The sequence below is a fragment of the Dendrobates tinctorius genome, unplaced genomic scaffold (assembly GCF_039654945.1).
Source record: "Dendrobates tinctorius isolate UK_male_01 unplaced genomic scaffold, ASM3965494v1 ptg000095l, whole genome shotgun sequence".
Classification (NCBI taxonomy): domain Eukaryota; kingdom Metazoa; phylum Chordata; class Amphibia; order Anura; family Dendrobatidae; genus Dendrobates; species Dendrobates tinctorius.
The window spans coordinates 11,241,953-11,267,663 of record NW_027361763.1 but is presented as its reverse complement, the minus strand read 5'-3'; the positions used below and the strand labels follow the sequence as shown (position 1 = coordinate 11,267,663).

The window sequence follows — 25,711 nt, the reverse complement described above, 5'->3', positions numbered from 1 at the left end:
AGGGAACTGAGCAGAATCCATAAAGGTAACAGACAACAGTATCCCTGCTAATTAGGGGGAACGGAGCAAAGGGTTAATACAGAGACATGCTGGGGAAACAAGATACAAACATACCGGCGTTACATGCTATATGTGTCTAATATGTGAGCGGTGTGTGCTATATGTGTCTAATATGTGAGCGGTGTCTGTGCTGTATGTGTCTGATATGTGAGCGGTGTGTGCTGTATGTGTCTGATATGAGAGCGGTGTGTGCTGTATGTGTCTGATATGAGAGCGGTGTGTGCTGTATGTGTCTGATATGTGAGCGGTGTGTGCTATATGTGTCTGATATGTGAGCGGTGTGTGCTGTATGTGTCTGATATGTGAGCGGTGTGTGCTGTATGTGTCTGATATGTGAGCGGTGTGTGCTGTATGTGTCTGATATGTGAGTGGAGTGTGCTGTATGTGTCTAATATGTGAGCGGTGTGTGCTGTATGTGTCTGATATGTGAGCGGTGTGTGCTATATGTGTCTGATATGTGAGCGGTGTGTGCTGCATGTGTCTGATATGTGAGCGGTGTGTGCTGTATGTGTCTGATATGAGAGCGGTGTGTGCTGTATGTGTCTGATATGTGAGCGGTGTGTGCTGTATGTGTCTGATATGAGAGCGGTGTGTGCTGTATGTGTCTGATATGTGAGCGGTGTGTGCTATATGTGTCTGATATGTGAGCGGTGTGTGCTGCATGTGTCTGATATGTGAGCGGTGTGTGCTGTATGTGTCTGATATGAGAGCGGTGTGTGCTGTATGTGTCTGATATGTGAGCGGTGTGTGCTGTATGTGTCTGATATGAGAGCGGTGTGTGCTGTATGTGTCTGATATGTGAGCGGTGTGTGCTATATGTGTCTGATATGTGAGCAGTGTGTGCTGCATGTGTCTGATATGTGAGCGGTGTGTTATGCATGTGTCTGACATGTGAGCGGTGTGTGGTGTATGTGTCTGATATGTGAGCGGTGTGTGCTGTATGTGTCTGATATGTGAGTGGTGTGTGCTGTATGTGTCTGATATGTGAGAGGTGTGTGCTGTATGTGTCTAATATGTGAGCGGTGTGTTATGTATGTGTCTGATATGTGAGCGGTGTGTGCTGTATGTGTCTGATGTGTGAGCGGTGTGTGCTGTATGTGTCTGATATGTGAGAGGTGTGTGCTGTATGTGTCTGATATGTGAGAGGTGTGTGCTGTATGTGTCTGATATGTGAGCGGTGTGTGATGTATGTGTCTAATATGTGAGCGGTGTGTGCTGTATGTGTCTGATATGTGAGCGGTGTGTGCTGTATGTGTCTGATATGTGAGTGGTGTGTGCTGTATGTGTCTGATATGTGAGTGGTGTGTGCTGTATGTGTCTAATATGTGAGCGGTGTGTTATGTATGTGTCTGATATGTGAGCGGTGTGTGCTGTATGTGTCTGATATGTGAGTGGTGTGTGCTGTATGTGTCTGATATGTGAGTGGTGTGTGCTGTATGTGTCTAATATGTGAGCGGTGTGTGCTGTATGTGTCTGATGTGTGAGCGGTGTGTGCTGTATGTGTCTGATATGTGAGAGGTGTGTGCTGTATGTGTCTGATATGTGAGAGGTGTGTGCTGTATGTGTCTGATATGTGAGCGGTGTGTGCTGTATGTGTCTGATATGTGAGTGGTGTGTGCTGTATGTGTCTGATATGTGAGTGGTGTGTGCTGTATGTGTCTGATAAGTGAGTGGTGTGTTATGTATGTGTCTGATATGTGAGTGGTGTGTGCTGTATGTGTCTGATATGTGAGTGGTGTGTGATGTATGTGTCTGATATGTGAGCGGTGTGTTATGTATGTGTCTGATATGTGAGCGGTGTGTGCTGTATGTGTCTGATATGTGAGTGGTGTGTTATGTATGTGTCTGATATGTGAGCGGTGTGTGCTGTATGTGTCTGATATGTGAGCGGTGTGTGCTGTATGTGTCTGATATGTGAGTGGTGTGTGCTGTATATGTCTGATATGTGAGTGGTGTGTGCTGTATGTGTCTGATATGTGAGAGGTGTGTGCTGTATGTGTCTAATATGTGAGCGGTGTGTTATGTATGTGTCTGATATGTGAGCGGTGTGTGCTGTATGTGTCTGATGTGTGAGCGGTGTGTGCTGTATGTGTCTGATATGTGAGAGGTGTGTGCTGTATGTGTCTGATATGTGAGCGGTGTGTGCTGTATGTGTCTGATATGTGAGCGGTGTGTGCTGTATGTGTCTGATATGTGAGAGGTGTGTGCTGTATGTGTCTGATATGTGAGAGGTGTGTGCTGTATGTGTCTGATATGTGAGAGGTGTGTGCTGTATGTGTCTGATATGTGAGAGGTGTGTGCTGTATGTGTCTGATATGTGAGAGGTGTGTGATGTATGTGTCTGATATGTGAGCGGTGTGTTATGTATGTGTCTGATATGTGAGCGGTGTGTGCTGTAGGTGTCTGATGTGTGAGCGGTGTGTGCTGTATGTGTCTGATATGTGAGAGGTGTGTGCTGTATGTGTCTGATATGTGAGAGGTGTGTGCTGTATGTGTCTGATATGTGAGCGGTGTGTGCTGTATGTGTCTGATATGTGAGCGGTATGTGCTGTATGTGTCTGATATGAGAGGTGTGTGCTGCATGTGTCTAATATGTAAGCGGTGTGTGCTGTATGTGTCTGATATGTGAGCGGTGTGTGCTGTATGTGTCTAATATGTGAGCGGTATGTGCTCTATGTGTCTGATATGTGAGCGGTGTGTGCTGTATGTGTCTGATATGTGAGCGGTGTGTGCTGTATGTGTCTGATATCATAGAATCATAGAATCGTAGAGTTGGAAGGGACCTCCTGGGCCATCTGGTCCAACCCCCTGCTCAAAGCAGGATTCGCTAAATCATCCCAGTCAGATGTCTGTCCAGCCTCTGTTTGAAGACATCCATTGAAGGAGAACTCACCACTTCTCGTGGCAGCCTGTTCCACTCATTGATCACTCTAACTGTCAAAAAGTTTTTTCTAATATCTAATCTGTGTTTCCTCCCATTCAGTTTCATCCCATTGCTTCTAGTCTTTCCTTGTGCAAATGAGAATAAAGTTGATCCTTCTACAATGTGACAGCCCTTTAGATATTTGTAGACAGCTATTAAGTCTCCTCTCAGTCTTCTCTTTTGCAAACTAAACATTCCCAAATCCTGCAACCTTTCCTCATAAGACAGGGTTTGCAGACCGGTCACCATTCTGGTCGCTCTTTTCTGAACTTGCTCCAGTTTGTTGATGTCTTTTTTAAAATGTGGTGCCCAAAACTGGACACAATATTCCAGATGAGGTCTGACCAAAGAGGAGTAGAGGGAAATAATGACTTCACGTGATCTAGACTGTATGCTTCTGTTAATACATCCTAGAATTGCATTTGCCTTTTTTGCTGCTGCATCACACTGTTGACTCATATTCAGTCTGTGATCTATTAGTATACCCAAGTCTTTTTCACATGTGCTGTCACTTAGCCCTATTCCTCCCATTCTATATATGCTTTTTCCATTTTTATTGCCCAGATGTAGTACTTTGCATTTCTCCCTGTTAAAAACCATTCTGTTAGTTGCTGCCCACTTCTCCAGTTTATTTAAATCTTTTTGAATCCTCTCTCTCTCTTCTCTAGTATTAGCTATCCCTCCTAGCTTTGTGTCATCAGCAAATTTAATCAGTTTACCCTCAATTCCTTCATCTAAATCGTTGATAAAGATGTTGAACAATACAGGGCCCAGGACAGAGCCCTGTGGTACCCCACTTGAGACATTCTTCCAACTGGATGTGCAGCCATTTACGACCACTCTTTGGGTCCGATCACTAAGCCAGTTATGAATCCACCTAACAGTTGCCTTGTCCATTCCATACTTAATCATTTTTTCAATAAGGATTGTATGAGAGACTTTGTCAAATGCTTTGCTGAAGTCAAGATATACTATATCTACAGCATTTCCTTGATCTACCCAATCAGTGATACCGTCATAGAAGGAAATTAAGTTAGTCTGACATGACTTATTAGTTACAAACCCATGCTGACTCTGTTTAATCACTTCATTCTTATCCAGGTATTGACATACATGTTGTTTAATAATTTGTTCAAAGATCTTTCCTGGTATAGAAGTCAGACTCACCGGCCTATAGTTACCTGGGTCCACCTTCTTCCCCTTTTTGAAGATAGGAACAACATTTGCTCTTCTCCAGTCTTCTGGCACTTCTCCTGTTCTCCAAGAATTTTCAAAGATTATAGAGAGGGGTTCAAAAATTTCTTCTGCTATCTCCTTCAGTACTCTGGGGTGTAATTCATCTGGACCTGGAGACTTGAATTCATTTAGGTTAGCTAAGTGTTTCCTCACTATCTTTCTGTTTATAGATATCCTGGATTCTTCTATTCCCTTAATAGGACAGTGAATAACAGTTGATGTTACATTTCCTTTCTGAGAGAAAACAGATGCAAAATAGGAATTTAAAAGTTCAGCCTTCTCAACATCCTGTCTTACCATTTCATCATTTTCATCCTGTAAAAATCCTATAGCATCTTTGACTTTTCTTTTACTTTTGACATATCCCCAAAATCCTTTATTATTGCTTTTGACATCTCTTGCAAGCCTCAATTCATTTTCAGCTTTACATAATCTGATTTGTGCCCTGCAGGTTCTGCAGACAGCATTATATTCTTCTTTAGATATGCCTCCCTCTTTCCATTTTATAAACATTTTTTTCTTCCTTTTTAGCATGTGCTTAAGTTCTGTGTTCATCCATCCTGGTTTCCTTAACTGCTTCCTATTCTTCCCTCTTTTCGGAATTAACAACTGTGCTTTGAGAATTTCATTTTTCAAGATTTCCCATCCTTCCTGGACATTTTTGTCTTTAAGGATATCCAGCCATTGGATCCCTCCAATTCTCTTTCTGAATCCCTTAAAATCTGCCTTTCTGAAATCTAACCTTGACGTCTGAGTCTTCACAGGTCTTCCGCCTCTAGTTATCCAAAATTCTAAAATAGCATGGTCGCTACCTCCTAGGGTCCCAGCCACTTTTACCTCCTCAACCATTTCCTCCCTGTTTATAAGGATTAGATCCAAGGTAGCAGTTCCCCTTGTTTTCTCCCTTACCTTTTGGAAGATAAAGTTGTCAGCAAGAGAGGATAAGAATTTCCTTGACCTGTTAGTTTTGCCTGAGAGAGATTCCCAACAAATGTCTGGATAGTTGAAATCTCCCATGACAACCATGTCATATTTTTTGGAGAACTTGGCCATCTGATGCATAAAGAGTTCATCTATATCTTCGGCTTGCACAGGTGGCCTGTAGTAAATGCCTACAATGGTGTCCTTTCCATTGTTCTGTCCTTGTATTCTTACCCAAACAGTTTCCACAGAACTCCCAGTCTCTGAAGCTTCAATCTCTGTGCAGATATACGCGTTTCGAACATACAATGCGACACCCCCTCCTCGTTTATCAAGTCTGTTTCTTGCAAATAAGTTGTATCCTTCTAGTCTTGTATTCCAATCATGTGTATTGTCCCACCAAGTTTCAGTGATTCCAATGACATCATATTTCTTTTCCTGTGTTAGTAGTTCCAATTCTCCTTGTTTGTTGCCCATGCTTTGTGCTTTAGTATAGAAACATTTTAGTTTGTGATTGGTTTCTCTTTCTCCAATATTTTTATTAATTAGATTCTTTCGTCTTTGTTCTTCCTTTCCACTTCTAATAGCAGAGTTCTCAATAGCATTTGTCAGGTGTATGGCTTTTTCTGGTCTTTTGCTTCCCTTCCCATGTTGTTCTAGTTTAAAGCTCTCCTTACAAGTGTAGCAAGGCGACTTCCAAATACCTGCTTTCCAGGCTTCGTAAGGTGCACCCCATCTCTAGCAAGTAGTCCATCGTATAAGTAGTTCACTCCGTGATCCAGAAATCCAAATCGTTGCTGACGGCACCATCGACGTAGCCAGTTGTTCACCTGCAGAATCTTATTCCACCTCCTTGTTCCATGGCCATCCACTGGGAGGATGGAAGAGAAGACCACCTGCGCTCCCAGTTCTTTCACTTTCTTGCCTAAGTCTTCAAAGTCTCTGCAGATGGTTTCCAGGTCGTTTCTTGCGGTGTCATTTGTCCCCACATGTAGTAGCAGGAATGGGTAGTCATCTGTAGGTCTGAAGAGTCCTGATATCCTGTCAGACACATCTTTAATTTTTGCACCTGGAAGACAGCACATTTCTCTTGTAGTTATATCCGGTCTGCAGATAGCGGCCTCTGTTCCTCTCAGCAGGGAATCCCCCATGACCACCACTCTCCGTTTCTTCTTCACAACATTTTTCTTTCTCCATCCAGGAGGACTCTGAAGGCGTACAAGGTTGCTGTTTGTTGGCAAAATCTTATCCTGATGTATTTCTTCATCGTTTTCCTGCGTGAGAGCCTGGTACTGGTTCCTGAGCAGTATGGGTGCTGACTGCCTCCTGATCCTCCTGCTTCTCTGGGTCACATGTCTCCATTCCTCTGTTTCTTCAGGTGCACTTCGAATTTCTTCTCTTTCTGTAACATGAAGAGATAATTCTGCTCTGTCCAAGAACTCTTCACCTTCCTTAATGATCTTCAACGTAGCCAACCTCTCTTCGAGATTTTGCAACTTTTCCTCCAACAGGGACACAAGCTTGCATTTGTGGCATGTGAAGTTTGGCTTTTCCACTGGTAAATCTGTGAACATGTAGCAAGAAATGCAGCTCACCAAATGGCTCCTGGCCTCTTCCATCTTGAGATTTCTTAAAAACGATGAAAGATGAGCCAAAATTTTTCCGATTTCCTCTTTTCAGCTGCAACGGCCAAAACCTAGTGATCGTTGAGCTCGCGGAGACTCTTCACTTATCCCAGAAGGCACTGGGAATATGCAAATGATCTCCTCAAGACTCTTCCCCTGGTTTTGTGAGCGGTGTGTGCTGTATGTGTCTGATATGTGAGCGGTGTGTGCTGTATGTGTCTAATTTGTAAGCGGTGTGTGCTGCATGTGTCTGATATGTGAGCGGTGTGTGCTATATGTGTCTGATATGTGAGCGGTGTGTTATGTATGTGTCTGATATGTGAGAGGTGTGTGCTGTATGTGTCTGATATGTGAGCGGTGTGTGCTGTATGTGTCTGATATGTGAGAGGTGTGTGCTGTATGTGTCTGATATGTGAGCGGTGTGTGCTGTATGTGTCTAATATGTGAGCGGTGTGTGCTGTATGTGTCTGATATGTGAGAGGTGTGTGCTGTATGTGTCTGATATGTGAGCGGTGTGTGTTGTATGTGTCTAATATGTAAGCGGTGTGTGCTGTATGTGTCTGATATGTGAGAGGTGTGTGCTGTATGTGTCTGATATGTGAGCGGTGTGTGCTGTATGTGTCTAATATGTAAGCGGTGTGTGCTGTATGTGTCTGATATGTGAGAGGTGTGTGCTGTATGTGTCTGATATGTGAGCGGTGTGTGTTGTATGTGTCTAATATGTAAGCGGTGTGTGCTGTATGTGTCTGATATGTGAGAGGTGTGTGCTGTATGTGTCTGATATGTGAGCGGTGTGTGTTGTATGTGTCTAATATGTAAGCGGTGTGTGCTGTATGTGTCTGATATGTGAGAGGTGTGTGCTGCATGTGTCTGATATGTGAGCGGTGTGTGCTGTATGTGTCTAATTTGTAAGCGGTGTGTGCTGCATGTGTCTGATATGTGAGCGGTGTGTGCTATATGTGTCTGATATGTGAGTGGTGTGTTATGTATGTGTCTGATATGTGAGAGGTGTGTGCTGTATGTGTCTGATATGTGAGCGGTGTGTGCTGTATGTGTCTGATATGTGAGAGGTGTGTGCTGTATGTGTCTGATATGTGAGTGGTGTGTTATGTATGTGTCTGATATGTGAGCGGTGTGTGCTGTATGTGTCTGATATGTGAGCGGTGTGTGCTGTATGTGTCTGATATGTGAGCGGTGTGTGCTGTATGTGTCTGATATGTGAGAGGTGTGTGCTGTATGTGTCTGATATGTGAGTGGTGTGTTATGTATGTGTCTGATATGTGAGCGGTGTGTGCTGTATGTGTCTGATATGTGAGCGGTGTGTGCTGTATGTGTCTAATATGTGAGCGGTGTGTGCTGTATGTGTCTGATATGTGAGAGGTGTGTGCTGTATGTGTCTGATATGTGAGCGGTGTGTGCTGTATGTGTCTGATATGTGAGAGGTGTGTGCTATATGTGTCTGATATGTGAGTGGTGTGTTATGTATGTGTCTGATATGTGAGCGGTGTGTGCTGTATGTGTCTGATATGTGAGCGGTGTGTGCTGTATGTGTCTAATATGTGAGCGGTGTGTGCTGTATGTGTCTGATATGTGAGAGGTGTGTGCTGTATGTGTCTGATATGTGAGCGGTGTGTGTTGTATGTGTCTAATATGTAAGCGGTGTGTGCTGTATGTGTCTGATATGTGAGAGGTGTGTGCTGTATGTGTCTGATATGTGAGCGGTGTGTGCTGTATGTGTCTAATATGTAAGCGGTGTGTGCTGTATGTGTCTGATATGTGAGCGGTGTGTGCTGTATGTGTCTGATATGTGAGCGGTGTGTGCTGTATGTGTCTGATATGTGAGAGGTGTGTGCTGTATGTGTCTGATATGTGAGCGGTGTGTGCTGTATGTGTCTAATATGTGAGCGGTGTGTGCTGTATGTGTCTGATATGTGAGAGGTGTGTGCTGTATGTGTCTGATATGTGAGCGGTGTGTGCTGTATGTGTCTAATATGTAAGCGGTGTGTGCTGTATGTGTCTGATATGTGAGCGGTGTGTGCTGTATGTGTCTGATATGTGAGCGGTGTGTGCTGTATGTGTCTGATATGTGAGCGGTGTGTGCTGTATGTGTCTAATATGTGAGCGGTGTGTGCTGTATGTGTCTGATATGTGAGCGGTGTGTGCTGTATGTGTCTAATATGTGAGCGGTGTGTGCTGTATGTGTCTGATATGTGAGAGGTGTGTGCTGTATGTGTCTGATATGTGAGCGGTGTGTGCTGTATGTGTCTAATATGTAAGCGGTGTGTGCTGTATGTGTCTGATATGTGAGCGGTGTGTGCTGTATGTGTCTGATATGTGAGCGGTGTGTGCTGTATGTGTCTGATATGTGAGCGGTGTGTGCTGTATGTGTCTGATATGTGAGCGGTGTGTGCTGTATGTGTCTGATATGTGAGCGGTGTGTGCTGTATGTGTCTGATATGTGAGCGGTGTGTGCTGTATGTGTCTGATATGTGAGAGGTGTGTGCTGTATGTGTCTGATATGTGAGAGGTGTGTGCTGTATGTGTCTGATATGTGAGCGGTGTGTGCTGTATGTGTCTAATATGTGAGCGGTGTGTGCTGTATGTGTCTGATATGTGAGAGGTGTGTGCTGTATGTGTCTGATATGTGAGCGGTGTGTGCTGTATGTGTCTAATATGTAAGCGGTGTGTGCTGTATGTGTCTGATATGTGAGCGGTGTGTGCTGTATGTGTCTGATATGTGAGCGGTGTGTGCTGTATGTGTCTGATATGTGAGCGGTGTGTGCTGTATGTGTCTGATATGTGAGCGGTGTGTGCTGTATGTGTCTGATATGTGAGAGGTGTGTGCTGTATGTGTCTGATATGTGAGAGGTGTGTGCTGCATGTGTCTAATATGTAAGCGGTGTGTGCTGCATGTGTCTGATATGTAAGAGGTGTGTGTTGTATGTGTCTGATATGTGAGCGGTGTGTGCTGTATGTGTCTAATATGTAAGCGGTGTGTGCTGTATGTGTCTGATATGTAAGAGGTGTGTGTTGTATGTGTCTGATATGTGAGCGGTGTGTGCTGTATGTGTCTGATATGTGAGAGGTGTGTGCTGTATGTGTCTGATATGTAAGAGGTGTGTGTTGTATGTGTCTGATATGTGAGCGGTGTGTGCTGTATGTGTCTAATATGTAAGCGGTGTGTGCTGTATGTGTCTGATATGTGAGCGGTGTGTGCTGTATGTGTCTGATATGTGAGAGGTGTGTGCTGTATGTGTCTGATATGTAAGAGGTGTGTGTTGTATGTGTCTGATATGTGAGCGGTGTGTGCTGTATGTGTCTAATATGTAAGCGGTGTGTGCTGTATGTGTCTGATATGTGAGCGGTGTGTGCTGTATGTGTCTGATATGTGAGCGGTGTGTGCTGTATGTGTCTGATATGTGAGCGGTGTGTGCTGTATGTGTCTGATATGTGAGAGGTGTGTGCTGTATGTGTCTGATATGTGAGCGGTGTGTGCTGTATGTGTCTGATATGTGAGCGGTGTGTGCTGTATGTGTCTGATATGTGAGAGGTGTGTGCTGTATGTGTCTGATATGTGAGAGGTGTGTGCTGCATGTGTCTAATATGTAAGCGGTGTGTGCTGCATGTGTCTGATATGTAAGAGGTGTGTGTTGTATGTGTCTGATATGTGAGCGGTGTGTGCTGTATGTGTCTAATATGTAAGCGGTGTGTGCTGTATGTGTCTGATATGTGAGCGGTGTGTGCTGTATGTGTCTGATATGTGAGCGGTGTGTGCTGTATGTGTCTGATATGTAAGAGGTGTGTGTTGTATGTGTCTGATATGTGAGCGGTGTGTGCTGTATGTGTCTGATATGTGAGCGGTGTGTGCTGTATGTGTCTGATATGTGAGAGGTGTGTGCTGTATGTGTCTGATATGTGAGCGGTGTGTGCTGCATGTGTCTAATATGTAAGCGGTGTGTGCTGCATGTGTCTGATATGTGAGAGGTGTGTGCTGTATGTGTCTGATATGTGAGAGGTGTGTGCTGTATGTGTCTGATATGTGAGCGGTGTGTGCTGTATGTGTCTCATATGTAAGCGGTGTGTGCTGTATGTGTCTGATATGTGAGAGGTGTGTGCTGCATGTGTCTGATATGTGAGAGGTGTGTGCTGTATGTGTCTCATATGTAAGCGGTGTGTGCTGTATGTGTCTGATATGTGAGAGGTGTGTGCTGTATGTGTCTGATATGTGAGCGGTGTGTGCTGTATGTGTCTGATATGTAAGAGGTGTGTGTTGTATGTGTCTGATATGTGAGCGGTGTGTGCTGTATGTGTCTAATATGTAAGCGGTGTGTGCTGTATGTGTCTGATATGTGAGCGGTGTGTGCTGTATGTGTCTGATATGTGAGAGGTGTGTGCTGTATGTGTCTGATATGTGAGAGGTGTGTGCTGCATGTGTCTAATATGTAAGCGGTGTGTGCTGCATGTGTCTGATATGTGAGAGGTGTGTGCTGTATGTGTCTCATATGTAAGCGGTGTGTGCTGTATGTGTCTGATATGTGAGAGGTGTGTGCTGCATGTGTCTGATATGTGAGAGGTGTGTGCTGTATGTGTCTCATATGTAAGCGGTGTGTGCTGTATGTGTCTGATATGTGAGAGGTGTGTGCTGTATGTGTCTGATATGTGAGCGGTGTGTGCTGTATGTGTCTAATATGTAAGCGGTGTGTGCTGTATGTGTCTGATATGTGAGCGGTGTGTGCTGTATGTGTCTGATATGTGAGAGGTGTGTGCTGTATGTGTCTGATATGTGAGAGGTGTGTGCTGCATGTGTCTAATATGTAAGCGGTGTGTGCTGCATGTGTCTGATATGTGAGAGGTGTGTGCTGTATGTGTCTCATATGTAAGCGGTGTGTGCTGTATGTGTCTGATATGTGAGAGGTGTGTGCTGCATGTGTCTGATATGTGAGCGGTGTGTGCTGTATGTGTCTCATATGTAAGCGGTGTGTGCTGTATGTGTCTGATATGTGAGAGGTGTGTGCTGCATGTGTCTGATATGTGAGAGGTGTGTGCTGTATGTGTCTGATATGTGAGAGGTGTGTGCTGCATGTGTCTAATATGTAAGCGGTGTGTGCTGCATGTGTCTGATATGTGAGCGGTGTTTGCTGTATGTGTCTCATATGTAAGCGGTGTGTGCTGCATGTGTCTGATATGTGAGAGGTGTGTGCTGCATGTGTCTGATATGTGAGCGGTGTGTGTTGTATGTGTCTGATATGTGAGCGGTGTGTGCTGTATGTGTCTAATATGTAAGCGGTGTGTGCTGTATGTGTCTGATATGTGAGCGGTGTGTGCTGCATGTGTCTAATATGTAAGCGGTGTGTGCTGTATGTGTCTGATATGTGAGCGGTGTGTGCTGTATGTGTCTGATATGTGAGCGGTGTGTGCTGTATGTGTCTGATATGTGAGCGGTGTGTGCTGTATGTGTCTAATATGTAAGCGGTGTGTGCTGTATGTGTCTGATATGTGAGAGGTGTGTGCTGTATGTGTCTGATATGTGAGCGGTGTGTGCTGCATGTGTCTAATATGTAAGAGGTGTGTGCTGTATGTGTCTGATATGTGAGCGGTGTGTGATGTATGTGTCTGATATGTGAGCGGTGTGTGCTGTATGTGTCTGATATGTGAGAGGTGTGTGCTGCATGTGTCTAATATGTAAGCGGTGTGTGCTGTATGTGTCTGATATGTGAGTGGTGTGTGCTGTATGTGTCTGATATGTGAGAGGTGTGTGCTGTATGTGTCTGATATGTGAGAGGTGTGTGCTGCATGTGTCTAATATGTAAGCGGTGTGTGCTGTATGTGTCTGATATGTGAGCGGTGTGTGCTGTATGTGTCTGATATGAGAGCGGTGTGTGCTGTATGTGTCTGATAAGTGAGCGGTGTGTGCTGTATGTGTCTGATATGAGAGCGGTGTGTGATGTATGTGTCTGATATGTGAGCGGTGTGTGCTGTATGTGTCTGATATGTAAGAGGTGTGTGTTGTATGTGTCTGATATGTGAGCGGTGTGTGCTGTATGTGTCTAATAAGTGAGCGGTGTGTGCTGTATGTGTCTGATATGTGAGCGGTGTGTGCTGTATGTGTCTGATATGAGAGCGGTGTGTGATGTATGTGTCTGATATGTGAGCGGTGTGTGCTGTATGTGTCTGATATGTTAGCGGTGTGTGCTGTATGTGTCTGATATGTGAGCGGTGTGTGATGTATGTGTCTGATATGAGAGCGGTGTGTGCTGTATGTGTCTGATATGTAAGCGGTGTGTGCTGTATGTGTCTGATATGTGAGCGGTGTGTGCTGTATGTGTCTGATATGTGAGAGGTGTGTGCTGTATGTGTCTGATATGTGAGAGGTGTGTGCTGTATGTGTCTAATATGTAAGCGGTGTGTGCTGTATGTGTCTGATATGTAAGCGGTGTGTGCTGTATGTGTCTGATATGTGAGCGGTGTGTGCTGTATGTGTCTGATATGTGAGAGGTGTGTGCTGTATGTGTCTGATATGTGAGAGGTGTGTGCTGTATGTGTCTAATATGTAAGCGGTGTGTGCTGTATGTGTCTGATATGTAAGCGGTGTGTGCTGTATGTGTCTGATATGTGAGCGGTGTGTGCTGCATGTGTCTAATATGTGAGCGGTGTGTGCTCTATGTGTCTGATATGTGAGAGGTGTGTGCTGTATGTGTCTAATATGTAAGCGGTGTGTGCTGTATGTGTCTGATATGTGAGCGGTGTGTGCTGTATGTGTCTGATATGTGAGAGGTGTATGCTGCATGTGTCTAATATGTGAGCGGTGTGTGCTGTATGTGTCTGATATGTGAGCGGTGTGTGCTGTATGTGTCTGATATGTGAGAGGTGTATGCTGCATGTGTCTAATATGTGAGCGGTGTGTGCTGTATGTGTCTGATATGTGAGAGGTGTGTGCTGCATGTGTCTAATATGTGAGCGGTGTGTGTTGTATGTGTCTGATATGTGAGCGGTGTGTGCTGTATGTGTCTAATATGTAAGCGGTGTGTGCTGCATGTGTCTAATATGTAAGCGGTGTGTGCTGCATGTGTCTGATATGTGAGAGGTGTGTGCTGTATGTGTCTGATATGTGAGAGGTGTGTGCTGTATGTGTCTGATATGTGAGCTGTGTGTGTTGTATGTGTCTGATATGTGAGCGGTGTGTGCTGTATGTGTCTAATATGTAAGCGGTGTGTGCTGCATGTGTCTAATATGTAAGCGGTGTGTGCTGCATGTGTCTGATATGTGAGCGGTGTGTGCTGTATGTGTCTGATATGTGAGCGGTGTGTGCTGTATGTGTCTGATATGTGAGCTGTGTGTGTTGTATGTGTCTGATATGTGAGCGGTGTGTGCTGTATGTGTCTAATAAGTGAGCGGTGTGTGCTGTATGTGTCTGATATGAGAGCGGTGTGTGATGTATGTGTCTGATATGAGAGCGGTGTGTGATGTATGTGTCTGATATGTGAGCGGTGTGTGCTGTATGTGTCTGATATGTGAGAGGTGTGTGCTGTATGTGTCTGATATGTGAGCTGTGTGTGTTGTATGTGTCTGATATGTGAGCGGTGTGTGCTGTATGTGTCTAATATGTAAGCGGTGTGTGCTGCATGTGTCTAATATGTAAGCGGTGTGTGCTGCATGTGTCTGATATGTGAGCGGTGTGTGCTGTATGTGTCTGATATGTGAGCGGTGTGTGCTGTATGTGTCTAATAAGTGAGCGGTGTGTGCTGTATGTGTCTGATATGTGAGCGGTGTGTGATGTATGTGTCTGATATGTGAGCTGTGTGTGTTGTATGTGTCTGATATGTGAGCGGTGTGTGCTGTATGTGTCTGATAAGTGAGCGGTGTGTGCTGTATGTGTCTGATATGTGAGCTGTGTGTGTTGTATGTGTCTGATATGTGAGCGGTGTGTGCTGTATGTGTCTAATAAGTGAGCGGTGTGTGCTGTATGTGTCTGATATGTGAGCGGTGTGTGATGTATGTGTCTGATATGTGAGAGGTGTGTGCTGCATGTGTCTAATATGTAAGCGGTGTGTGCTGCATGTGTCTAATATGTAAGCGGTGTGTGCTGCATGTGTCTGATATGTGAGCGGTGTGTGCTGTATGTGTCTGATATGTGAGCGGTGTGTGATGTATGTGTCTGATATGTGAGCGGTGTGTGCTGTATGTGTCTGATATGTGAGTGGTGTGTGCTGTATGTGTCTGATATGTAAGCGGTGTGTGCTGCATGTGTCTGATATGTGAGCGGTGTGTGCTGTATGTGTCTGATATGTGAGCGGTGTGTGCTGTATGTGTCTGATATGTGAGCTGTGTGTGTTGTATGTGTCTGATATGTGAGCGGTGTGTGCTGTATGTGTCTAATAAGTGAGCGGTGTGTGCTGTATGTGTCTGATATGAGAGCGGTGTGTGATGTATGTGTCTGATATGTGAGCGGTGTGTGCTGTATGTGTCTGATATGTGAGCGGTGTGTGCTGTATGTGTCTGATATGTGAGCGGTGTGTGATGTATGTGTCTGATATGTGAGCGGTGTGTGCTGTATGTGTCTGATATGTAAGCGGTGTGTGCTGTGTGTGTCTGATATGTGAGCGGTGTGTGATGTATGTGTCTGATATGAGAGCGGTGTGTGCTGTATGTGTCTGATATGTGAGCGGTGTGTGATGTATGTGTCTGATATGTGAGCGGTGTGTGCTGTATGTGTCTGATATGTGAGCGGTGTGTGCTGTATGTGTCTAATGAGTGAGCGGTGTGTGCTGTATGTGTCTGATATGTGAGCGGTGTGTGCTGTATGTGTCTGATATGTGAGAGGTGTGTGCTGTATGTGTCTAATAAGTGAGCGGTGTGTGCTGTATGTGTCTGATATGAGAGCGGTGTGTGATGTATGTGTCTGATATGTGAGCGGTGTGTGCTGTATGTGTCTGATATGTGAGAGGTGTGTGCTGTATGTGTCTGATAAGTGAGCGGTGTGTGCTGTATGTGTCTGATATGTGAGCGGTGTGTGCTGTATGTGTCTGATATGTGAGCGGTGTGTGCTGTATGTGTCTGATATGAGAGCGGTGTGTGCTGTATGTGTCTGATATGAGAGCAGTGTGTGCTGTATGTGTCTGATATGTGAGCGGTGTGTGCTGTATGTGTCTGATATGTGAGCGGTGTGTGCTGTATGTGTCTGATATGTGAGCGGTGTGTGCTGCATGTGTCTGATATGTGAGAGGTGTGTGCTGTATGTGTCTGATATGTGAGCGGTGTGTGCTGTATGTGTCTGATATGAGAGCGGTGTGTGCTGTATGTGTCTGATATGTGAGCGGTGTGTGCTGTATGTGTCTAATAAGTGAGCGGTGTGTGTTGTATGTGTCTGATATGTGAGCTGTGTGTGTTGTATGTGTCTGATATGAGAGCGGTGTGTGCTGTATGTGTCTGATATGTGAGCGGTGTGTGCTGTATGTGTCTAATAAGTGAGCGGTGTGTGTTGTATGTGTCTGATATGTGAGCGGTGTGTGCTGTATGTGTCTGATATGTGAGCGGTGTGTGCTGTATGTGTCTGATATGAGAGCGGTGTGTGCTGTATGTGTCTGATATGAGAGCGGTGTGTGCTGTATGTGTCTGATATGTGAGCGGTGTGTGCTGTATGTGTCTAATAAGTGAGCGGTGTGTGTTGTATGTGTCTGATATGTGAGCGGTGTGTGCTGTATGTGTCTAATATGTAAGCGGTGTGTGCTGCATGTGTCTAATATGTAAGCGGTGTGTGCTGCATGTGTCTGATATGTGAGCGGTGTGTGCTGTATGTGTCTGATATGTGAGCGGTGTGTGCTGTATGTGTCTAATAAGTGAGCGGTGTGTGCTGTATGTGTCTGATATGTGAGCGGGGTGTGATGTATGTGTCTGATATGTGAGCTGTGTGTGTTGTATGTGTCTGATATGTGAGCGGTGTGTGCTGTATGTGTCTGATAAGTGAGCGGTGTGTGCTGTATGTGTCTGATATGTGAGCTGTGTGTGTTGTATGTGTCTGATATGTGAGCGGTGTGTGCTGTATGTGTCTAATAAGTGAGCGGTGTGTGCTGTATGTGTCTGATATGTGAGCGGTGTGTGATGTATGTGTCTGATATGTGAGAGGTGTGTGCTGCATGTGTCTAATATGTAAGCGGTGTGTGCTGCATGTGTCTAATATGTAAGCGGTGTGTGCTGCATGTGTCTGATATGTGAGCGGTGTGTGCTGTATGTGTCTGATATGTGAGCGGTGTGTGATGTATGTGTCTGATATGTGAGCGGTGTGTGCTGTATGTGTCTGATATGTGAGTGGTGTGTGCTGTATGTGTCTGATATGTGAGTGGAGTGTGCTGTATGTGTCTGATATGTAAGCGGTGTGTGCTGCATGTGTCTGATATGTGAGCGGTGTGTGCTGTATGTGTCTGATATGTGAGCGGTGTGTGCTGTATGTGTCTGATATGTGAGCTGTGTGTGTTGTATGTGTCTGATATGTGAGCGGTGTGTGCTGTATGTGTCTAATAAGTGAGCGGTGTGTGCTGTATGTGTCTGATATGAGAGCGGTGTGTGATGTATGTGTCTGATATGTGAGCGGTGTGTGCTGTATGTGTCTGATATGTGAGCGGTGTGTGCTGTATGTGTCTGATATGTGAGCGGTGTGTGATGTATGTGTCTGATATGTGAGCGGTGTGTGCTGTATGTGTCTGATATGTAAGCGGTGTGTGCTGTATGTGTCTGATATGTGAGCGGTGTGTGATGTATGTGTCTGATATGAGAGCGGTGTGTGCTGTATGTGTCTGATATGTGAGCGGTGTGTGATGTATGTGTCTGATATGTGAGCGGTGTGTGCTGTATGTGTCTGATATGTGAGCGGTGTGTGCTGTATGTGTCTAATGAGTGAGCGGTGTGTGCTGTATGTGTCTGATATGTGAGCGGTGTGTGCTGTATGTGTCTGATATGTGAGAGGTGTGTGCTGTATGTGTCTAATAAGTGAGCGGTGTGTGCTGTATGTGTCTGATATGAGAGCGGTGTGTGATGTATGTGTCTGATATGAGAGCGGTGTGTGCTGTATGTGTCTGATATGAGAGCAGTGTGTGCTGTATGTGTCTGATATGTGAGCGGTGTGTGCTGTATGTGTCTGATATGTGAGCGGTGTGTGCTGTATGTGTCTGATATGTGAGCGGTGTGTGCTGCATGTGTCTGATATGTGAGAGGTGTGTGCTGTATGTGTCTGATATGTGAGCGGTGTGTGCTGTATGTGTCTGATATGTGAGCGGTGTGTGCTGTATGTGTCTGATATGAGAGCGGTGTGTGCTGTATGTGTCTGATATGAGAGCGGTGTGTGCTGTATGTGTCTGATATGTGAGCGGTGTGTGCTGTATGTGTCTAATAAGTGAGCGGTGTGTGCTGTATGTGTCTGATATGTGAGCGGTGTGTGCTGTATGTGTCTGATATGTGAGCGGTGTGTGCTGTATGTGTCTGATATGAGAGCGGTGTGTGCTGTATGTGTCTGATATGAGAGCGGTGTGTGATGTATGTGTCTGATATGAGAGCGGTGTGTGCTGTATGTGTCTGATATGTGAGTGGTGTGTGCTGTATGTGTCTGATATGTGAGCGGTGTGTGCTGTATGTGTCTGATATGAGAGCGGTGTGTGATGTATGTGTCTGATATGTGAGCGGTGTGTGCTGTATGTGTCTGATATGTGAGCGGTGTGTGCTGTATGTGTCTGATATGTGAGCGGTGTGTGATGTATGTGTCTGATATGAGAGCGGTGTGTGCTGTATGTGTCTGATATGTGAGCGGTGTGTGCTGTATTTATCTGATATGTGAGCGGTGTGTGCTGTATGTGTCTGATATGAGAGCGGTGTGTGCTGTATGTGTCTGATATGAGAGCGGTGTGTGCTGTATGTGTCTGATATGTGAGCGGTGTGTGCTGTATGTGTCTAATAAGTGAGCGGTGTGTGCTGTATGTGTCTGATATGTGAGCGGTGTGTGCTGTATGTGTCTGATATGTGAGCGGTGTGTGCTGTATGTGTCTGATATGAGAGCGGTGTGTGCTGTATGTGTCTGATATGAGAGCGGTGTGTGATGTATGTGTCTGATATGAGAGCGGTGTGTGCTGTATGTGTCTGATATGTGAGCGGTGTGTGCTGTATGTGTCTGATATGAGAGCGGTGTGTGCTGTATGTGTCTGATATGAGAGCGGTGTGTGCTGTATGTGTCTGATATGTGAGCGGTGTGTGCTGTATGTGTCTGATATGAGAGCGGTGTGTGATGTATGTGTCTGATATGTGAGCAGTCTGTGCTGTATGTGTCTGATATGTGAGCGGTGTGTGCTGTATGTGTCTGATATGTGAGCGGTGTGTGATGTATGTGTCTGATATGAGAGCGGTGTGTGCTGTATGTGTCTGATATGTGAGCGGTGTGTGCTGTATGTGTCTGATATGTGAGCGGTGTGTGATGTATGTGTCTGATATGAGAGCGGTGTGTGCTGTATGTGTCTGATATGTGAGCGGTGTGTGCTGTATTTATCTGATATGAGAGCGGTGTGTGCTGTATGTGTCTGATATGTGAGCGGTGTGTGATGTATGTGTCTGATATGAGAGCGGTGTGTGCTGTATGTGTCTGATATGTGAGCGGTGTGTGCTGTATTTATCTGATGTGTGAGCGGTGTGTGCTGTATGTGTCTGATATGTGAGCGGTGTGTGCTGTATGTGTCTGATATGTGAGCGGTGTGTGCTGTATGTGTCTGATATGTGAGCGGTGTGTGCTGTATGTGTCTGATATGTGAGCGGTATGTGGTGTATGTGTCTGATATGTGAGCGGTGTGTGCTGTATGTGTCTGATATGTGAGCGGTGTGTGCTGTATGTGTCTGATATGTGAGCGGTGTGTGCTGTATGTGTCTGATATGTGAGCGGTGTGTGCTGTATGTGTCTGACATGTGAGCGGTATGTGGTGTATGTGTCTGATATGAGAGCGGTGTGTGCTGTATGTGTCTGATATGTGAGTGGTGTGTGCTGTATGTGTCTGATATGTGAGCGGTGTGTGTTGTATGTGTCTGATATGAGAGCGGTGTGTGATGTATGTGTCTGATATGTGAGCGGTGTGTGCTGTATGTGTCTGATATGTGAGCGGTGTGTGTTGTATGTGTCTGATATGTGAGCGGTGTGTGCTGTATGTGTCTGATATGTGAGCGGTGTGTGCTGTATGTGTCTGATATGTGAGCGGTGTGTGATGTATGTGTCTGATATGAGAGCGGTGTGTGCTGTATGTGTCTGATATGTGAGCGGTGTGTGCTGTATTTATCTGATATGTGAGCGGTGTGTGCTGTATGTGTCTGATATGTGAGCGGTGTGTGCTGTATGTGTCTGATATGTGAGCGGTGTGTGCTGTATGTGTCTGATATGTGAGAGGTGTGTGCTGTATGTGTCTGATATGTGAGCGGTGTGTGCTGTATGTGTCTGATATGTGAGCGGTGTGTGCTGTATGTGTCTGATATGTGAGCGGTATGTGGTGTATGTGTCTGATATGTGAGCGGTATGTGCTGTATGTGTCTAATGTATTTAAAAAGCATCACAACAAGGTTATGATAAATTACAACCTCTACTTGAAAATGATTATAGTACAGTAGATAAAACAAGTTGCCCCAAGAGAATATGCACAAATCTACTGTAATACCCACAAAGAAACCGAAATACATGATTTAAGTCAGTAATGTGTCATGATGAAAATCATATGATAAACACAACTGACCAAAGGCAAATGCGATCCTGGATAAATAATGAATCAATGAAGAAAATAATAAGCCAATGAAGGAAGTGGGGATCAACAAAAAATGAGAGCTATGTGCACGTAACATGGGCCAAAGATGATCAAGCAAGAGGAGAGGGGAGAAACCCATCCCACGCATATCACCACACACTTGTGCCTTCATCAGGGTAATAGTGTTGTGTTGTCAGATGAGTCTTGAATAGGGTGCAAATTAAGAAGATCAAATGCCGAAAATAGCAATCAAGATAATGATTGCCAGAAGTGTCAGGAGGATATAAAACAGTCGGCCATTCCAAAGGAAATAACAATGAAGTCCATGGATCATGTGGTGAGCACTGCATCCAGGAAAAAAATGGCACGCATGTGCAGTAATATCGTGCTAGGCAAAAAAGGGTACAAAACTTACTTGAATGGTAACACTCACCAGAAGGAAAATGGGAGTGTAGTGAAATATGTATATGTATGCATGTATGACCAGCAGTAATTAACATTTATCTTAGACTGCAGCTCTCCACACAGGTCATGACCTCATGGTCCTCATGTTATCCTGAGAAGGCAGTCTCCTGTCTCCAATCTCCCCAGGGGGCTTTCCTGAGAACCACACAGTGGTAACATTTCACACCTCTTAGCTCTTTTGAAGAAGAGCTGCCAACTGGATAACGACACTATCTATGAGAAAGGTTACACAAGAGTTTCAGAGAAAAAATAATGTATTCATTGGTAAAATAGCCATGGTCCAGTCACAAGCCAGCTATTAGAATATTAACATGAGAGGCTGGCCTAGAAATTGGATTCCCAAGTCACATCTATAAATTAGGCTTATACACAAAGAAAAGTGTTCACATGTGAGGGCAGCTTAGCTGTTGTGCTCCATTTCATATTCCCCCCTCCCTCAGGGACAGAATAACAGACTGCAAAGTTTGATATTTCTGTAAGTTTTCTTCCTTTTATTTTATCACTGTTTTACATATTTGTATGTCACTTTTTATTTCCATTTTTATATCCTTTTTATTGTAAGCACTGTACCTTTTATATTAAAGCTTAAAACTTTAATAAGTCTGAACCTTGCTGCTCTAAAGAATCTATAGCCTTAAAGAGTGTGTGCTCCTGGTGATGGGCACATAGTAGTGGTACTTCCGGCGTGTATGAAGCAGGGTGTGTGGTCTGTGTTGGGGTGTGATTTTTGCTCCCATTGCAGCATAGAAAATAGGTTGAATGCTGGACTGAGTGAGAGGAGATAGATTAACCCTTGCAGGCACAACCCCAAATCACGTGCTGAGAAGTGGGTACGTGACAGGGAGCTGCAAACATTAAAATAGGATGAAAAGCCAATTTCTGATGGGTAGTGAGGGGCAACCTTGTTATCTATGTGACGCCCAACATTTCACATAAGTATAAACGCTTCTATAGATCCCGATGGCACCTCTCCACTATGGAACCACTAAATATATCACCTCCATAAAGTTATTTTTCTCCTTTAAATGTATGGAATCAAGGCCAGACATTGATGATGGCTGCCATGTTATCGGGTCCCATAGAAGACAGAGGTCTGACAACCAATGTTTGTCCACCAGATCTATACGGCTCAGTTTTCATGACGAGAATATCTGTATAGTGATTTTATTATTTCTGTCTCAGAGATAATGTTACAGGCGTTTAGATTACTGTGAGCCGAGCCGGTATGTGTATAAGACTGGAAATCAGGCTGTAATAACTGGTGTCCTAAGTCATGGAGGTCACAGGCTTAGAATTACTGCCCCGGGTGCGGAGAGACAGATGTCAAGTCAGACATTTTCTGAGTACAGATATGGAGGTGCAGAAGAAGGACACAGATGTGTCTATTAGACCTTACCTACACTCTATAGTCATAACAATGGACCGTTTCATTTGTGATATGCAAAAACAAAAAAAGAAAAATCAATGGAAGTTTCCCAAGCATCTCTGAGCAACCAGTCCATGACACACCAATTCGTGTTGCGTTTTTTTTCATGTGTACCATCAGATCACAGAAAAAAAATTGACCTGTGAATAGCTGCGTAGTATATTATTTCAGCCACCTCACCATGTGGAACATAACACAGACATTCCTAAAGTAGTAAACAGATGTGTTTTTTTATTGGTCAAGATGATGTGTGGCTGAAAAAGCATTTGTCATGATTCCTCCTGTCAGTGTGTCTAGATGCAATGAATGACAGTTCTGCTGTCCAATTTAGGACAGGGACGTGCTGAGCTGTCAGTATGGTGACTGACAGCTCAGTGGTCCAAGCGGATGCTGGGGCGTGCAGAGCTGTGAATGTCTTGAGTGACAGTTTAGCCATTCAATCAGGACCAGGGTGCCCCGGGTCTTCATCCATGTGTCTCCTGTTCACAGTAATCACCTGACGACTTAGCCAGCTCTCTGCCTTAGATTGCTGCCAATTGTAGCTTTGCTCATGAAGTGTGTGCACTCTAGGCTTCTATTCTTGTATTCTGATCTTTATTGATCGACTATGGATTTGTCTTTGATCCTGCATTTGCCTAGCCCTTTTGTTGTGATCTGCCATCTTCTTGGAATTCTGACCCCGGATTATGACTTGACTAAGCTGTTGTCTCACCCCTCTGTTGATGACATACCCTGCTGGCTTTTGACCTCGGACCTCTTGACTATCCAGCCTAGTGTCTGGGCTCCTTTTCTTATATTCTGATCTTTGTTGGTCAACCTTGGATTTGTTTTTGACCTTGCATTTGCCTAGCCCTTTTGTTGTGATCTGCCATCTTCTTGGAATTCTGACCCCGGATTATGACCTGACTAAGCTTTTGTTTCACCCCTCTGTCTATGACATACCCTTCTGGCTTTTGACCTCGGACCACTTGACTACCCAGCCTAGCGTCTAAGCTCCTTTTCTTGTATTCTGATCTTGCATTTGTCTTTGACCTTGCATTTGTCTAGCCCTTTTGTTGTGATCTGCCACCTTCTTGGAATTCTGTGCCCCAGACCATGACCTGACAATACCATTGTCTTACCCCTCTGTCTATTACATACCCTTCTGGCTTTTGATCTCAGACCTCTTGACTACCCAACCTCGCTTCTTGTTTATGAGTAGTGACTAGCGTCATAGCACTGATATTGAGGTAAGGCATCTGGAGTCGCACAGCTATACCTTGTGGAGAAGGTTGTACATGGCGGTGACCTGAGGGAGGAAGCATTCAGGCGGGCTTCAAACACGTGTGTGTGGCTATTAGAAATTCATCAGATGTCCTGAAAAAATAAAAATATAAAGGAAGTGTAAGTGCACCGTAAACTTAAAGCCTGACACTACTGCTGCAACCCACTTGTCATTTTTTCATTTTTATCTGGTCGCACCCAACTAGACGTTTGTAAGGGTATCATCTACGCTACTTTGTAAATTAAATTGATTTGTAGAAAATATTTTTTGACGATCTGCTGTTCGGGATCACGAGGGACTCTACGTTCTACATTCTACGTCCACTTGATAAATTTAATCTAATAATGCTTTTGAAGCAAACAAGTTGTATAACTGATTGTCAGTGCTTTTCTAAGTTATTACTAGTGTTAGGGAGAGTTATATAAGGAGTCAGTAATGCAAGAAGCTTCTTTCTATTGATCTCTAATGCCATTGTCTGCTGACCTGGTTATTACAGGCTCTATGGAGAAAAAGTGTCTGGCAACATCAGTGGTCACGACATTCAATGCACCATCAGTGAAAATGAATTAACCTTGTAACTTCTCCATAAAACCCTGGAGGGACTGGTGCTGCATAATGACCACACATGAATACTTTTCTTTTCTATGAACTGTAGATCTATTTTTTTTTCTTCCCCTGAGATTATGCTCTCTCTCCCGAGTGTGCTAAAAATGTGACTAAAAGTTGCCACAAAAAAGTGCACTGAGATGCAATCATCTGTAACCCTCTCCAACAGGAGAAAGGACCCCAAAGACCGTTCCCCATCCCTCCAAGCCAAAAGGCCACAGTGAAGGAAAGGGACAAGCTACAGCTAGGAGACATCAACTATCGACTCTCCCCCCTAGAGAGGAGAGTCAGGGATCAGGGGAAGCAGAACCTGATCGTCACACGCTCCCCACCCCAGGACCTATCAGAAGGGAACCCATAAGGGAACTGCATCAGAAAAAAATCAAAGTGCACACACACACTGTAAAAGGGGTGACACAGAGAACAAAAATAGTGCAGGGTTTATCTGTGTAATACCAATTGGACCTTGACCTTCGATAGGGAATTTAGAAATACCCCTCCTAAGGCCAAAAGGCCTGGAAAAGTGGGTATTGCCAAGAAGTGAGAAAATTTGAGCTGCTAATGTGCCAAAATTCAAGTGGGATTTCCAATCCCAGTGAATTAAGGCACCCCATGTTCACCACTCCTGGGGCACTTTGCACGTTGAGGTTTCAAACTAGTGGATTTGATCCTGGTGGTCCAGGCTTTCTACCAGATAAGCATATAAGCCACCTACCATACTAGCAAGCACACGAAAATCAGTGTGCATAATGTATCAATTAGGATGGCCAAGGCCAAAACTGCCTTTTTGAAAGATACTACACTTGATCTAAGTCATAAGGCCGAGAAGTGATGAAATGTAGATCATTAGTTAATGAGCTTACCTCATTCATTGCCAGTGCCACCTCTTGCCAGAAGGACCTGAAGCGTGTCGACAGCTATGGTCAACAGTAGCAGGCACAAATTAGAGAAGTAGGTACCATAGCAAGAACAAAACAATGGTGTCGATTCTTGTCACCATACAATCCTCAGACCTGCACAATGCAGGGCTTGTGGACCTTTCAACCAATCTCTTGCAGAACTAGAGGGATTTATGTTGTTTGGCATACTTTTGCCTTCCTTCATTTTCCATTCTTCAATTGGTGGCCCCTATAGGAAAGAAGTCGTATGCAGATTCACGGACAGAAGTATTACTGATTTGGCACTATGTTTCTTATATGATATACACTGCTCAAAAAACTAAAGGGAACACTAAAATACCACATCCTAGATATCATTGAATTAAATATTCTAGTTGCAAATATTTATTCATTACATAGTGAAATGCGTTGAAAACAATAAAACAGAAAAATGATCAATCAAAATTAATATGCCATGGAGGTCTGGATTTGGAATGATGCTCAAAATCAAAGTGAAAAATCAAATTACAGGCTGATCCAACTTCAGTGG

At 44.5% G+C, this 25,711-nt stretch overlaps 1 long non-coding RNA gene across 1 annotated transcript in view; it reads right to left on the bottom strand.

The window, feature by feature from the left end:
- LOC141098754 (uncharacterized) overlaps nucleotides 1-25,711 on the bottom strand; it is an 84,671-nt gene that overhangs the window by 1,755 nt on the left and 57,205 nt on the right. The window contains exon 2 of the long non-coding RNA XR_012234350.1: nucleotides 23,672-23,769. This is a non-coding gene — a long non-coding RNA (uncharacterized lncRNA). The remainder of the gene's footprint in view (nucleotides 1-23,671; nucleotides 23,770-25,711) is intronic.